We start from the raw sequence: 17,189 nt of genomic DNA, 5'->3' as shown, positions 1-17,189 counted from the left end.
TCCATACAATAAAAATGTGCATTTATGGCTCTCATCTCAATGAGATATAAAGCTACCGGTAAAAACATGTATCCTGATTCCAAGGCGTTTTTATTTTCATTTGAGAAAGCTGTATGAAATCATCAATATCCTTTGTTCTGGTGCAGAACTGCATCAGTGTACTGTCCTGGAGCAGAGCCCAACAATGAGACCCAGCAGCACTGTCGATGTGGGAAGTGACCAGCCCGAGATAGCCAGCTATGTCCTTGGAACTGTCCCCTCACAGCTCTGCCTGCCAGCCTGCCTGCTCTAGCTACACACAAGACACATCGTAAAAAAGTGCATCCTGTAGCTCTTCATAAAACCCCCATGGCCTCTCTCCAGGTTCCCTTCTCCATACTCCTCAGCGTATCTGTCAGCCTCTGTCTTATCTGCTCCTTCTTTGTCCTGTCCTAGCTTACACAGACCTGAGGGAAGACTACAGGGTACCCCCCTAGGCTCCTACCCCAGTATTGCCTGGTTTAGATCTTATCTGTCGGAAAGATATCAGTTTGTCTCTGTGGATGGTTTGTCTTCTGACAAGTTTCGGTGTTCCTCAAGGCTCTGTTTTAGGACCATTATAGTTTTCACTATATATTCTATCTCTTGGTGATGTCTTTCACAATGTCAACTTTCACTGCTATGTGGATGACACACAGCTGTACATTTAACATGGTGATTATACATGGTGAAGCCCCAAAATGGCCAACCATAGAAGCCTGTGTTTCAGACATAAAGAAGAGGATGGCAGCATGTTTTACTTTTAAACTCGGACAAAACAGAGATGCTAGTTCTAGATCCCAAGAAACAAAGAGATCTGCTGTTTGATTTGACAATTAATATTGATGGTTGTAAAGTTGTCTCAAATAAAACTGTGAAGGATAAAACACTAAATAAACTTCAGTGCTAAATACGGCTGCTAGAATATTGACAAGAACCCATAGAATTTGATCAATTTACTCCAGTGTTAGCCTCTCTACACCAACTTCCTGTTAAGGCTAGGGCTGATTTCAAAGTTTTACTGCTGACCTACAAAGCATTACATGGACTTGCTCCTACCTATCTCTCCGATTTGGTCCTGCCGTACATACCTACATGTACGCTACAGTCACAAGACGCAGCCCTCCGTATTGTCCCCAGAATTTCTAAGCAAACAGCTGGTGGCAGGGCTTTCTCCTACATAGCTAACTTTTTATGGAATCGTCTGCATGTGAGAGACGCAGGCTCGGTCTCAACCTTTAACTCTTTACTGAAGACTCATCTCTTCAGTAAGTTCTATGATTGAGCATAGTCTGGCCCAAGGTGAACGGCAAGGCACTGGAATGATGAACCACCCTGCTGACTTTGCCTGGTCGGTTCCCCTCTATCCACTGGAATTCTCTGCCTCTGACCCTGTTGCAGGGGTTGAATCACTGACTTAATAGTGCTCTTCCATGCTGTAACTAGGAGGGGTGCGTCTTGGCATGCCTGACTAACTTGTTCTTCCTGTCCGGTCTTGTGCACCCTCGGGCTTGTGCAGTGGAGGAGATCTTTGTGGGCTATACTCAGCCTTGTCTCAGTGTAGTAAGTTAATGGTCGGTTGATATCCCTCTAATGGTGTGTTGGCTGTGCTTTGGCAAAGTGGGTGGGGTTATGTCCTGTCTGGTTGGGTCCCCCGACACCCCCTGTCTCAGCCTCCAGTATCTATGCTGCAATGGTCTATGAGCCGGGGGGCTAGTGTAATTCTCCTGTCTTATCTGGTGTCCTGTGTGAATTTAAGTATGCTCTCTCTAATTCTCTCTCTCTCCCTCTCTCGCTCCCCTCTCGGAAGACCTGAGCCCGAGGACCATGCCTCAGGACTACCTGACCGGACGACTCCTGACTGACCGCACCTGCTGTCTCAACATCTGAATGCTTGGCTATGAAAAGCCAACTGACATTTACTCCTGGGGTACTGACCTGTTGCACCCTCTATAACCACTGTGATTATTATTTCACCCTGCTGGTCATCTATGAACGTTTGAACATCAGAAGGGGACTGGCCGCCTCAGAGCCTGGTTCCTCTCTAAGTCCCTCCCTAGGTTCCTGCCTTCATAGGGAGTTTTTCCTAGCCATCACGCTAAGTTGCATCTACATTGCTTGCTGGTTGGGGTTTTAGGCTGGTTTTCTGTATAACTACTTTGTGACATCTGCTGATGTAAAAAGGGCTTTATAAATAAATGTGATTGATTTGATTGATATTGAGCAGGTACAGGCTGGTGTTTGTTAGGTGGGGTGCCATGTGTTTGTGGCTGCACCACGTCGTGGTTCCTGACAGTGCAGGACAGGGTGAGGTGTTAATAGAAGCTGGTGGGGTAAACAGAGCAGCTGTCAGAAGGGCTGCCTCCTGGACGTACTCCAGGAAAATAAAGGTAGCTACTCCACTACACTACAAACCGAGCCACCTAGGCTAAATTAGACATTATCAATGAGAGTGACCTATTGTATACTCACCATAGTGCTCCTGCAAAGACCCCAAAAGCAAATGACTGTGTTCTCAGGTCCCAGACACAGTACAAAGGCACATCTCACAGCTTATCATGAAACAATCTTTCAAAATCAAGAAAACAATCTTTCAAAATCTACAAATGTCCCAAGATGATTAATCTCAACATAAATGATCAAGCTTGTCACAAAAGTTTGCACAGTATGCACTCGAAAATAACATGCAAAGCGAAGCATACACATTACCTGTCCCACTTAAGATTATCCATCTGTGCAATACAAGTAGAGATGAGATCAATCAAGTCACAGTGCAGCCTTATCCAGCACCAACTCAGTTCCCCCAGCCTACAGCGTAGTTTCTGCACTTCAGCATCGGACAGCAACATTTAGCTCCTCCTATCTATGCATAAAGTCTCCCCCTATATTCCATAAGGAGTTAAAGCCAGGGAGGCAAAAATAGTTGGAATACACCCTTACCAGAGCAATCTCCTTGATCCTATTATCCACAATGGACGGGCCAACCCATTCACCAGAGAGGCACTTAAGGGTTAAGGTAACAGTGCCTTAATAACGTCCCTCGATTCGCTCGCCCATAAGCCCAAGAAACTGCAGTCCTCCTCTCACTGTTCCCACTGCAGCAGTACTCACTCTCCTTTACCCACACACACATGAACATACAAACACACACATTCTCTCTCACATGACCCTTCATTCTCTCAGTCCCCTCCTCCTCTCCCTCTTTCCACTCTCTCCCTTTTTCACTCCCCCCAGAATGGATCCCCCTCCCCTTTCCATCTCTTCTCTCCCCCGCATCTTCCACCCCCTCCCTCTATCCTCCCCTTCATCCTCCCCATCCATCCCTCCATCCTCCCCCTCCCTCTATCCATCCCCTCCCTCCATCCTCCCCCCACTCCAGCGCCCTCACTCTCTCAGCCTCCTGATTTGTGATGCTGCTCACACTGTGCTGTATGCAGCACTCCTCTCTGCCGCCCTGCTCCAACACTGAAGGGCAACCCGAGAGAATTCATATCCAATACTGTCAATCCCACATCAAGAACCTAGCAGTACTTCAAACAAACCTCACCGAAGACTAGCACCTCTGGGAACTGTACAGAGTCTAGCATCTCAGGGAACGATAGAGAGTTCAGCTGTAAAATATGTGTCAGGGAAGGAAAAGGAGAGGAGGAAAGAGTCAACATTAGAACAGGATGAGAGTAGAACAGCAGATGGGTAGAGGAAAAGGAAGTAGAAAGGGATGTAGAGTAGAGTGATAGAGCTTAGGAAAAAATAGAGAAATGAGAGAGGAGAGACCCCATTGTGTGGCACACACACTGTAGCCAGAAGAGGTAGTTTGACACTGAAGGAGTGACTGCTGAGAGATTCTCTTTCAAATGCTCACTAGGCTCACATGCACACACACGTGTGCATAAAAATAAGCACACACAAACACATACACACACACACACGAAGGCACACGCACGCACATAAACACTCACTAATGTCTTTGCAGCAGAAATATTATGGTCATGAATAACGTTACATGGAACAATTGCTGTAAGGGCTCAAATCCAACTGGCATCTCACAAGTAGCTATAAGGAGATTGACAGAAACTGTGAATCCGCAGTTGGTCTTACTAAGCAAACCTTTCTTTCCAACACCGCTTCTGACCGCTGTGGCAACAGCCAAGATGGATCACGGAAATCACCGTGGCAGCAGCAGTAGAGAGGCTCTACAAGATCATTGATGTAATGATGTCACAGTGGAGGCTGCTGAGGGGAGGACGGCTTGTACTAATGGCTGGAATGGTGTCAATGGAATGGTATCAAACACATGTAAACCACGTCTTTGATGTGGTTGATACCACGCCATTGACTCCATTCCAGACATTATTATGAGCCGCCCTCCCCTCAGCAGCCTCCACTGTAAAGTAGAAGTAATAGTTGATGTAGTCATAACAACAATCACAACAGCAGAAGTAATTTTATAGATGCAGAAAAACCTACAGGACATTAAAGATGGAGGTAGTGCTGAAATTAAATGAGAAAACATTGCAAGCACACTATAGCTTTCTCATGGATTTATTTTCTTAGCTTACCCTTTCAGATCTTAATTTGGGTTGTCATGGAATTGACACAATAAATGTATTTGTCTGTACTGCAGCATGTTTCTATGATGCTCTTTCTGTACTATTGGGACCTTTGCTGAGCCAGACAATTGAGAGTCCTCTGAGCTTTTTATGGTGTTGCAGAAAATGATCATCTTCCCGTTAGTGAAGCTGCCTCCTAGCGGACAGCGATGAGCACTCCTAAATGAAATCAATAAGGCCTCAATTAGTAGGAATGAAAGAAAGAGGGATGGCCTTTAGCAATTTCACAATCCAGGCCTGGAGAAACAAGAGCAAGTGTTATTTGTTTTTTGCTCCTGCCATACCTGTCAATTGTAGTTTCAATTGATTACATGTTTAAGAGATGATTACTGTGCCTGGTTTGGCAACTAGCTCTCACAGTCTCACGTCAGAATCAGATGTTCATCCATGTTTCTCAAACGTCAAATGTTGAAGTTGTTGAAAATTGTGTTTAAGGTTCAGTTTAGGCCTTAACTCCAAAATCATAGGATTAGGCATCAATGCAGAATGGTAAGGTAAGGTTTGGAAGAGGCTTCAAATAAAACGTTTAAAAATGGCTTTCTATCGATGGATTTTAACTTGCAATCTTTGGAATCAGAGGCAGATGTTAAAACCCATCCGCCATCCCCGTCCACAACATCCTAGCAAAACCAAAACCTACTTAAAGGTGGCAGTGAGCACTGTTGCCCCTAGTCGCCGGTTTCCACGTCATCTTCCGATGTCCCCAGACATGGATAGACGTCAAATACTGACTCGTATCACAGGTGACCCGGCTGGAGCTTGGAAAATATCCAATCATTTTAAAAGTCAATTCACTGACTCTGTCACAGCATTTGCCATGTACTAGAATGACTGAAATGGAACAGATATATCCTACTCTGAAGATATTTTTATTGGTTCAGAAGCAAAAGTACTGTATGCATTTTACAATGTTTGTTTTTTCTTAACTATCTCTTACTGGTTGTCACAAATGGTACTTCAAATGACAGTCTAGTAAGTCTAAAGTTCTAAAGCAATGGCTCTAAACTTACCTGAAAGTGATCCTGTCACGTCCTGACCCTAGTTCCTTTTTTATGTCTATATTTTGGTTTGGTCAGGGCGTGAGTTGGGGTGGGCATTCTATGTTTTGTTCTATGTTTTGTATTTCTGTGTTTGGCCTGGTATGGTTCCCAATCAGAGGCAGCTGTCTATCATTGTCTCTGATTGAGAACCATACTTAGGTAGCCTGTTCCCACCTGTGTTTGTGGGTAGTTGTTTTCTGTTGTGTCTATTGCACCTTGCAGAACTGTTAGTTTGTCGTGTTTTTGGTTCAAGTATTCGTATTTATTAAAAGTATTATGAATACTTACCACGCTACACCTTGGTCTTCTCTCTCTCCCGACAACAGCCACTACAGATCTTATGACACAGTGGCCTAAAATGCAGGGCTGACTCAGTGTCTCAGTATCAACACTGTATTGATTCGTGGCACATTTGTGACTTGTTTAAAAAAACTAGGCATATGTCACACGTCACTACTTCACAGGAGCAGCATTTGAACGTGAACTTTTATTTTCTATCAAAATGTGTTTTTTGGGCAGAAATACCTTCTGGAACAGGAACTTTCATGTGCCTTAATAACAAACGTGTATTCCATCCATAAATACGAAGAAAATTGTTAAATTACAAGCCTGGTTGGTTTAGCCACGGAAAAAGTCGGCTGAGATAATGGATGGGCTGGACATGCCGGGAGATGAGTTTGGATTGGTCTGCCATGTAGCATGCTTCTGTCTATAACATGAGCTGTTCACTATGTGTTGACAGGCCTTTCTACCATGCTGTTTTTGAAAGATATAATGTCAGCCATCAAGAACTACAAAAGTTTTGCTACTTTTCTCAACAACATTGATGCCCTGAATTTAGCAGGGCACTATCAACATAGAAAAAGTGATTGGCTACTTTCTGCACACGCCACGGTCAGTGTGAACCGGAGTGACTTGGCACAACGCTGACCAAACAAATTGTAGCTACAAACAAAACAGAGTTCAATGGTTCCAGTCTGCCGTGAAGTGTTTATCCATGTACACTACCGTTCAAAAGTTTGGGGTCACTTAGCAATGTCCCTGTTTTTGAAAGAAAAGCACATTTTTTTCCATTAAAATAACATCAAATTGATCCGAAATACAGTGTAGACATTATTAATGTTGTAACTTACTATTGTTGCTGGAAACGGCTGACCTTTAATGGAATATCTACATAGGCGTACAGAGGCCCATTATCAGCAACCATCACTCCTGTGTTCCAATGGCACGTTGTGTTAGCTAATCCAAGTTTATCATTTTAAAATGCTAATTGATCATTAGAAAACCCTTTTGCAATTATGTTAGCACAGCTGAAAACTACTGTTCTGATTAAAGAAGCAATAAAACTGTCCTTCTTTAGATTAGTTGAATATAACTTATACTGTTGTTGCTGCTGCTATTACTACTACTACTGCTACTGATACTACTACTCCTGCTGCTACTACTACTACTGCTGCTGCTACTGATACTACTACTCCTGCTGCTACTACTACTAATGCTGCTGATACTACTACTACTACTACTACTACTACTACTGCTACTGATACTACTGCTACTACTACTATTACTACTACTACTGCTACTGATACTACTACTCCTGCTGCTACTACTACTGCTGCTGCTACTACTGCTACTACTACTACTACTACTACTACTACTACTGCTACTGCTACTACTACTGCTACTACTACTACTACTACTACTACTACTACTACTACTACTACTACTACTACTACTACTGTTACTGATACTACTACTCCTGCTGCTACTACTACTGCTGCTGCTACTACTGCTAATGCTACTACTACTACTACTACTACTACTACTGCTACTACAATTACTACTGCTACTACTACTACTACTGCTACTACTACTCCTAATTATTATACACAGTGATGATACTGAGAGACATTCATAGAGATAGTAGCAGTAATAGTTCTCAATAAACTGCTGAACAGTGAGACAAAAAAAGAGCACAGGAGAGGAACAAATCCTCATTGAACAACAATGCTGGATAATTAAAAACAAAGATAAGCAGCTTGTGCAGCTATATCATGGACTATACACATAAACAAGTTGATACCTACACACGTGCATGCACAGTGCACACACACACATGCACGCATGCACAGATATCACTAGCCACTTTAACTATGCCACTTTGTTTACATACTCATCTCATATGTATATACTGTACTCAATACCATCTACTGTATCTTGCCTATGCCACTCTGTACCATCACTCATTCATATATCCTTATGTACATATTCTTTATCCCCTTACACTTGTGTCTATAAGGTAGTAGTTTTGGAATTGTTAGCTGGATTACTTGTTGGTTATTACTGCATTGTCAGAACTAGAAGCACAAGCATTTCGCTACACTTGCATTAACATCTGCTAACCATGTGTATGTGACAAATAAAATTTGATTTGATTTGATTTGTATGCCCGACATTAATCAAGTGAAGCACCAGTGGTTTCCCTCCCTTAATAATACTACTATGTCTGTGATGGCCTCCAAGATGTCTGCCAAGCAGTGTCTCAATTCTGCAGTTTGACAATCTCTCCCCAGTCTCTTAAAGGAATACCCAATAAGTGTTCATCAAGCCAACAGCTTGTAGGGGAAGGGAAGGGAGTGGGCAGACAGAACAGAGGGGAAACGGAGAGGGGTTGGTGTTGGATGGGAAGTGGGGGGGTTGAGGAGACGCCACTGGGCTGTGACTGCAGAATCTCTCTCTCTCTCATACAGCACTGAGCTGCCAAACGAAACGAGGTGCCTTCCAGCTGTGGTTGGCCCACTTTGAATCTGGCTCGGTGAAAGGGAAGGGAACCCTTTCACCTAGAGCACTGTTATTTCACAATGTGGGGAGGAACAGCTAAAGCCACATACAATGTCTAAGTAATGTCGAATCTTCTCTTGTTTAAAGACTGAGACATGAACAGATGCTGAATCAGCATAATCTTTGTGCGGTGGAGAGAGAGAGAGAGAGAGAGAGAGAGAGAGAGAGAGAGAGAGAGAGAGAGAGTAGAACACGATCTAATTGGTAGTACACATGCCTGGCCTGAGCCATAGCAACAGAAAATCAATAACATTAAAGATATTATAGATTACCTAATAGGCCTACACATTGTATGTAAGTCCAGGGTTTCTATTCCGTTCCAAATAACGTCTGTTCTGAGCATACCCTTCTCGTCAATAATATTGCAGATTCACAAAGCAAACTTACAACACAATATTCAATAGCCGTTCTGGCGTCCACCTACATATGAATATCTATTCCCTGCGGTATCAATTTCCATTCAATAAATGTTAAACTGATCAATGTTAATGTTGATTAGGCTGCACACAGGGCCACCTGTGTTTCATCTGGTATAAAGGACAGAGGGGTGGGCAGAGGGCAGTATCTGTTCTCCCAGGAGGTGCTCTTCTCTTGGCTTTATTAACCCTTGCTGGGCCCCTGTGGTTCCAGGCTGTCATCACACAAGGAAGTGGCTGATTAATCAGGTGAGTGCTTGAGACGGGGAGAGGCAATCAGGGCAGTGTGTGCCTGCTGGAGATGAGACTAGCCCACAAAAGCCCCATCCTATAGTAAATCATGGCTCCTATCTCTCTCTCTCTCTACAAGCACACACCCAGGCATGCGTGCGCACACACACACACACACACACACACACACACACACACACACACACACACACACACACACACACACACACACACACACACACACACACACACACACACACACACACACACACACACACACAGACAGACAGACACACACACAGTGGCCTGCCCTGCATCTCCACGCCTATTCCCCTTCTTCACAACACCACAGTGTGGCTCCTCTCTGTGCCTCAGTGATCAACTGGGACATTATGTCAGAGCAGATGGCACTCTGGGGAAGCCCAGCCTCTCTGGGTTTATCATGCTGAAAGATAGTCTAATGGAGTCCAACACATTCATGGCTTGGTTTGACCACGCCTGTCTGTCGCACTGTAGAATATATTTTCTATTGGTAGTGTTGTAGAGCCACACCTCATATGGCCACCCCTCATAGCCTGGTTCCTCTCTTAGGTTTCTTCCTAGGTTTTGGCCTTTCTAGGGACTTTTTCCTAGCCACCGTGCTTCTACACCTGCATTGCTTGCTGTTTGGGGTTTTAGGCTGGGTTTCTGTACAGCACTTTGAGATATCAGCTGATGTACGAAGGGCTATATGAATAAATTTGATTTGATTTAGAGCCATTCATCAATTAGGATCGATGATGATCTGTAGAATACATTAGAGTATCTTGTGGTGAAAACCATCTACTCTATATCCGGCTAATGCATTAGATCATGCATATTTCCTTGAAGGTAATATTTTTTCAGTGACATTATGTAGCCATGTAACATGCCAGGGATAACATATGGTTGCTTTTAAAAGGGAATAAAAACGTGCATTGACACAAGAAAACCCTGCTATCCCCACACTGATGTAGACTGTAGAAAAGACAAATTGATCAGTCACTCTCTAGTAGATTAATGAATAAATTACGTTGATTGGTTAACAGTGGTTCGCCCCAGACTTGGTCAGAGCACTATGCCAGGTAACAGTGGGTACCCTGTGACATTGGCAGTCACTATTGACATACTGTTACCAGTCAAAGACAGGCCACTGTCTGTACCCACGGCGTAGCCTACAGCAGAGATGGGAGGCTAGAGGCAGCTTCCTATTGATTAAGTTTCAATGTTGATTCACCACGTGCACAGGATACAACAGGTTAAAAACAGTACAGTGAAATTCTACCCTTGAGAGCTCTTTCCAACAATGCAGTGATAATAATAAGAATAAACATGTAGATAATAATAATATAGATAATAATTCAACATTTAATCAAATCAAATAAAAACACAACAACTACAATGTGAATTAAAGAAACATGAGAATGTGTTTCTTTACAGGGATGATGATCTTTCTGAGCGAGGTTGGAGCGGAGGGAAAGGCAGCATGTGACGATGTGTTTCAAGTGAACAGTCTCTGGTTAAAGAGGTCAGGACCAATCACAGCAATGAAAGTGACAGCTACCTCTTGATGTGGAAAAAAGCAAGGACTTCACTCAACAAATCCTATCTCTCTCTTGCTCTTTCTGTATCCCACTCTCTCTTTCCTCTCTCTCTCTCTCTTCTTCTCTAAGCAACCCTTCTGGCGAGTTCATTCCAACAGATATCACCTTATCGAAGATTACAGCTCATGTGCAAATACAATTATCTTAATTGGCCTTGTAAGCCATGATACTCACAGCCAAATATTGATAGGTGGCCCTCGCGATCACAGTGAGAGTGTTGTCAATATCAGGGTGATCTAGAAGGAAAAAAAAAATTGAATTTTTTTATGACCGTATGGATAGACTGAAAATCACAGTGAAATCACAGTGAAACAACGTAAAATACAGTCTTCTTCAGCCCTGGACAGCTCCATTTTAGCACTAGGTAAATAATCAGAAGAACAATAATGAAACACTATTTGAAGTAACTGAGTGCGTGGCAAGCTAAATGGCAGGACATCCAGTGTGGCTATCTGTCTACTTCACCCTCACCATATTCTACTGTATAATTGAGATTCCCCCAAAACTGGCCAACTGTTTATCACAAAAAAATTACCATGGCAATATGTTAATAAAATAGTGTTACTTTATTAATGACAGTATAACTACACAGGTTTAATAGCAATTGAGGGTTACCTGAAAACATGTGTATATGACATATTGCTCCCCTTCTTTGTTAATTATTTGGACTGCTGCATACACTCTGGCACAGTTAAGCAACCTAAATTAACTCTAAGAGGTTCTGACAGTTGTCTCACTCCCACATAGGACATGCTGATGTATGCTTGGAGGCCACAACGAGGTGGACTAATGAGTGCTTGCTGTTGCTGGAAGCTACTCCTTCCTCTGATTACAGCTCTCTGAATTTATTTAATTAATGCCGATATGAGGAGGCCTGTGACTGGCTGAAGGTTAGGGCCCAGATAGGCTTGTTTTCTCTCCCACATCTCCTATACCACAGACCCAGTAAAAACAGCCCAATACAACCCAACCTGGCCCAGAACAAAAGCTTGCACACCTAATGGAGGAGGGCACAGAGTTGATTTCATTAAGCACCAGACAGAAGAAAACGGACTGAAAGGGTCTACCTGGAGTTCTCCACTAAGAAACACTCAGTTTTGTTTTTCATTGCCTGCCCTAACGAACACGATCCAGGTTTACAACACACCCTGCAGAAAATATGCTTCAAGTTACTATGCACTACTCGATCACACATTCTGATGAGAGAAACACTTTTCTGTCCACTGTATAATTAACTACATTAGTCATGCATAAATAATTTAGTTGGCTGATGACGTACTTACAGTAATACATGCATTGACGCAAGTATGCACGGAAGCAAGCATGCACAGTTACACTCATACAGGTGTACGATCTTAATTTGAGCCAGTTTGCTACAGCATGAAAATAATGTGGATTACATTTTCATATGGGTTGATACATTTTCTGTAAGGGGAAATCAAGTCTGAAATGTCAAAATGGAAATTAAAAAGTTCAAAAGCCTTTTTAAACTTCAAATTCGCTACACGTTTGGCATTAAAGTTTTCCTGTAACAGGGTGATCAAATTAAGATCCTACATCTGCATGCACACACATTATTTCTGCTGCATGTACGTATGTTCAATGTTTATGTGGTGTTTGGATACAGGTACAGTAAGTGATTGTTCCATTAATCTACATCTAGTTGAGACCACAGGGCGGTGTGAAGAATCGCACAAAGCCTCTGCATTTTTATCTCAATATCAAGTCATTTCTGGGTAACAATTAAGTACCTTACTGTGATTGTTTTCAATTCAAATAGTCAAAAAGAAACATAAATACCTTCTTTTCAAAAAACAATTTCTCAAGCAAGAATTTTGCTAGGGCTGTCTCTGGGAGTGGTTGGAGTGGGGAGGGGGAAATGGAAAAGTTACTGTTATTGGCAGAGAGGTTTGGAACTCTCTTTCTTATTGGTTTATTAAATAATTTAAAGGCCAAATCTCCCTCCAGCCAAAACAGTCTGAAATGTCATTCTGTCTTTTGAAACAGCTCTTACACTAAAAGGGCATTATCATTTTTTTTTTTTTACAATTTCACAGTATTATTCCAACCTCATACTGTGGAAATATATATAAAAGATAGGAAATCAAGTTTTTGACTGCACTGGGTCTTTAACTAATGGGTTCTCCAATACCCCTCAAGCGTCATGTACAGGGTTGTACAGGAATAGATATTTGGCATTGAATGTAAATCTGAATGGGCATGTTTTCCTGGCCTGGGTTTAATTATAAACACAATAATCCGTACCCCAGAGCTATTCACACAGACACACATTTCTTACGACTTGTGGGAACTGTCAATGCGATATTCCATGGACACTTGGAATGATTGATTAGTTCCTAAGAAGCACAAGCAGCCCTGTCATACACACTTTGTTTATGTGGGTTCCATGCATTGTAAAAGGAAAAAAGGTTATGAATTATGTGTAAACCATCTGAATGCAGTATAAGAGATATACTGTGTATTATAAACTGGGTGGTTCGAGCCCTGAAAATGTATTTTTACTGTTCTAATTACATTGGTATCCAGTTTATAATAGCAATAAGGCACCTCGCGGGTTTGTGATATATGGCCAATATACCACAGCTAAGGGTTGTGTCATGCATAAGAACAGTCCTTAGCCATGGCATATTGGCTATATACCACACCTCCTTGGGCCTTATTGCTTAATTTTAGGCCTACATCTGGACTCCTGGACATGGGAGGAGATTTTGGACGGTAAGGGACCCTGGGCACAGGCTGGGAAATATCGCCGCCCCAGGGAAGAGCTGGAGGCAGCTAAAGCCGAGCGGTGGCAATATGAGGAGTTAGCACGGCAGTACAACAGGGAGAGAGAGGGGCAGAGAGAGGCAGCCCCAAACATTTATTGGGGGGCACACGGGGAGTGTGGCTAAGTTAGGTAGGAGAACTGAGCCAACTAACTCCCTGTGCTTACCGTGGCGAGAGGTTGACCAGGCAGGCACCGTGTTATGCCGTGAGGCGCACGGTCTCCCCAGTGCGCAGGCATAGCCTGGTGCGCTACATCGCAGGTCCTCGTATCGGCCGGGCTAGAGTGGGCATCGAGCCAGGAGTAATAAAGCCGGCTCAGCGCATCTGGTCTCCAGTGCGTCTCCTCGGCCCGGGTTATATGGCACCAGCCCTATGCACGGTGTCCCCGGTTCACCAGCACAGCCCAGTGCGGTCTGTTCCACCCCGCCGCACTTGCCGGGCTACAGGGAGTATCCAGCCAGGACAGGTTGTGCACGCTTGGTGCTCGAGACCTCCAGTGTGCCTCCACGATCTGGTCCATCCAGTGCCTCCTCCACGCACCAGGCCTCCTGTGGCAGCTCCACGCACCAGGCTGTCTCTCCGTCTCCTCCCTCCAGGTGCTCCCGCCTGTCCAGCGCTTCCAGAGTCTCCCTCCTGTCCAGCGCTTCCAGAGCCTCCCTCCTGTCCAGTGCTTCCAGTCTCCCTCCTGTCCAGCGCTTCCAGAGCCTCCCTCCTGTCCAGTGCTTCCAGTCTCCCTCCTGTCCAGCGCTTCCAGAGTCTCCCTCCTGTCCAGCGCTTCCAGTCTCCCTCCTGTCCAGCGCTTCCAGAGTCTCCCTCCTGTCCAGTGCTTCCAGAGCCTCCCTCCTGTCCGGAGCTGCCAGAGCCACCCGTCAGTCAGGCGCTGCCGGAGCCACCCTTCACGCTGGTGCTACCGGAGCCGCCCTTCACGCTGGCGCTGCCAGAGCCTCCGGCGCCGCCGGAGTCTCCCGTCTATTTGGGGCCAGCTGCAAGAGTCCCCAGTCCAAGGTCGGTGGCGAGGGTCGCCGCTCCAAAGTAGCAACTTAAGTGGCCCAAGGCTATGGTGGAGTGGGGTCCACGTCCCGCGCCAGAGCAGCCATTGCGGACAGATGCCCGCCCAGACCATCCCCTATGGGTTTAGGTTTGGGGGCCAGAGTCCGCACCTTTGGGGGGGGGTACTGTCACGCCCTGACCGTAGATTGCTTTGTATGTTTCTGTTTTTAGTTTGGTCAGGGTGTGGTGTGAGTGGGTATTCTATGTTTTGTTTTCTGTTTTGTGTGTATCACCTGACAGAAGTGTTTCCATCTCGTTATTCCTCGTTATTATTTTGTTTAGTGTTCAGTTTTGATTAAATTTACAACATGAACACTTACCATGCTGCACCTTGATCCTCTCCTTCTTCCACCTACGAAAACCGTTACAACATTAGTTTGTCCATAGCCCAGGCCCTTTGTAAGGTTTCTCAATGGTTGCAGCTGTACATTTTCAGCCACCAAAATGTTATTTATTCATTATTCATCCAGGGACTGACCAGGCCCAACCCTGCTTAGCTTCAGAAGCAAGCCAGCAGTGGTATGCAGGGTGGTATGCTGCTGGAAAAAAGATCTGTCTGAATGAACAGTTAATTAGCCAAATTAGCATTTTACAGACCTTGGAGAGTCTATTTTCCTCCACTATTTCACTAAACATTTCATTCCATGATTTGTAGGCTTGAATTGCCGTAAGTGTATCATAAAGACATCCACAAGGACATATTATCCCGTCTTATTGTGTGCAATTTGTGTTGAATATTTGCGTAGTCATCACTCCAGTGTCTCTCTCTACCTGTCATTGCAGCAAGAGAGCAAACAGCTTGTGTTTGTTTCCGCTAGTTAGGAAAGCATCAAGAACAAGATAGTATGAATTCGCGAACTCTAGCCTAATACACCCAAATCAACAAACTTTTCTAAATATGATGTCACAAATGTATGAGAGAAATGAATGCTTTCATGAGGAGTAATTTTATGGTGGTGAGGAACAGCAGCCAGGGTCAGTCTGTGGTGTGCTGCAGGTGACAGAGAGTTTATGGGCCGTAGACTCCAGGTTCCTGTACAGTGAGTTATGATTGAGCCAGTGTCCTCCTTCTGCTACAGGCCCATGGTGGTGCCCCAGCCCCCTGTGAAACTGTCCTAGTTATTTCTGGCTAGCTAGAGGTGCTGAGTGACAGCAAAGCGAGAAAAAAAATGCATACCAATAGCTTAAAGCTCAGCACAGACCAGATTCAGACCTCCGTTGGCTAAAGGGTAGGGCTGGGAATTGCCAGGGACCTGATGATGCAATATTATCACGGTAGGATCCGATACGATATGAATCACGATTCTCACAATTCTATATTTATTGCTATTCCATACTGCAATTCGATGTTCCAAACATATTGCTCACCTATGTCCGCTGCAGAGGGACAAGAGAGAGCAATAAGAAAACGAGTTTTGATCAGTCAAACAAGCTATATGATAAAAAAAACTGGTGTTTCGGTGCAGGTACAGCCGACTAGCACTAGCTAACGCTACCTACAGTAGCAAAAATATATACACTTGAGTGTATATAAACATTAGGTACACCTTCAATTCCACAGGGATGCTGGCCCATGTTGACTCCAATGCTTTCTACAGTTGTGTCAATTTGGCTGGATGTCCTTTGGTTGGTGGACCATTCTTGATACACACGGGAAACTGTTGAGCGTGAAAAACCCAGCAGCGTTGCAGTTCTTAAAACACTCAAACCGGTGCACGTGGCACCTACTACTATACCCCGATCAAAGGCACTTCAATCCTTTTAAATGCCCGTTCACCCTCAGAATAGCACACATACACAATCCATGTCTCAATAGTTTCAATGCTTAAAAATCCTTCTTTAACCAGTTTCCTCCACAGCAGGGTAGCCTAGTGGTTAGATCGTTGGACTAGTAACCAAAAGGTTGCAAGTTTGAATCCCTGAGCTGACAAGGTACAAATCTGCCGTTCTGCCCTTGAACAGGCAGTTAACCCACTGTTCCTAGGCTGTCATTGAAAATAAGAATTTGTTCTTAACTGACTTGCCTAGTAAAATAAAGGTTAAAAAAATAATAATAATAATCTACACTGATTGAAGTGGATTTCACAGCTGAAATCAATAAGGGATCATAGCTTTCACCTGGTCAGTGTGTCATGCAAACATCAGGTATTCCTAATGTTTTGTACAATATAGGCCTATATATATATTTATTTTATTTTTTATTATAAATCAATACTTAGAGTCAAATATCAATATAATATCATCCGAAAATAATATTGCAATATGGTAACTGTATGGATTTGTCCCCCATCACTACTAAAGGGCCACATTCATTATTTCACAAAAAAGATGGGCTACAGTAGAGCAAAGTAAAGAGGGGAGATGATTGATGTGTTCTCTCTCTCGCGCACACACACACACACACACACACACACACACACACACACACACACACAAGTATTCCGCCCACACAGAGCCAAAATCACAATATTACCCAATAGCCAATATGGCCAATATTATCACAAGTGCCTCCAGCTAGAATCACCTTGATGACATTACGTTAGTTGGTCCACAACAGATCTTGGCAAAAACCAA

At 43.9% G+C, this 17,189-nt stretch overlaps 1 protein-coding gene across 4 annotated transcripts in view; it reads right to left on the bottom strand.

The window, feature by feature from the left end:
* Positions 1-17,189, bottom strand: part of LOC124032043 (synaptotagmin-2-like) — a 107,881-nt gene that overhangs the window by 47,279 nt on the left and 43,413 nt on the right. For 2 of the 4 annotated variants that reach the window (XM_046344039.1, XM_046344043.1), the window contains exon 1: positions 2,959-3,167. The exons of 1 other annotated variant lie outside the window; for it this stretch is intronic. The gene's annotated coding sequence lies outside the window, so the exon portion shown is untranslated. Of the gene's footprint in view, positions 1-2,727; positions 2,862-2,958; positions 3,168-17,189 lie in introns of those variants that run through there. One more of the 4 variants, XM_046344041.1, reaches the window with a different exon arrangement.

This window comes from Oncorhynchus gorbuscha, linkage group LG03 (assembly GCF_021184085.1).
Source record: "Oncorhynchus gorbuscha isolate QuinsamMale2020 ecotype Even-year linkage group LG03, OgorEven_v1.0, whole genome shotgun sequence".
NCBI lineage: Eukaryota > Metazoa > Chordata > Actinopteri > Salmoniformes > Salmonidae > Oncorhynchus > Oncorhynchus gorbuscha.
Note: the sequence above shows the minus strand (reverse complement) of the source record. Positions and strands in the feature narration are given on the sequence as shown.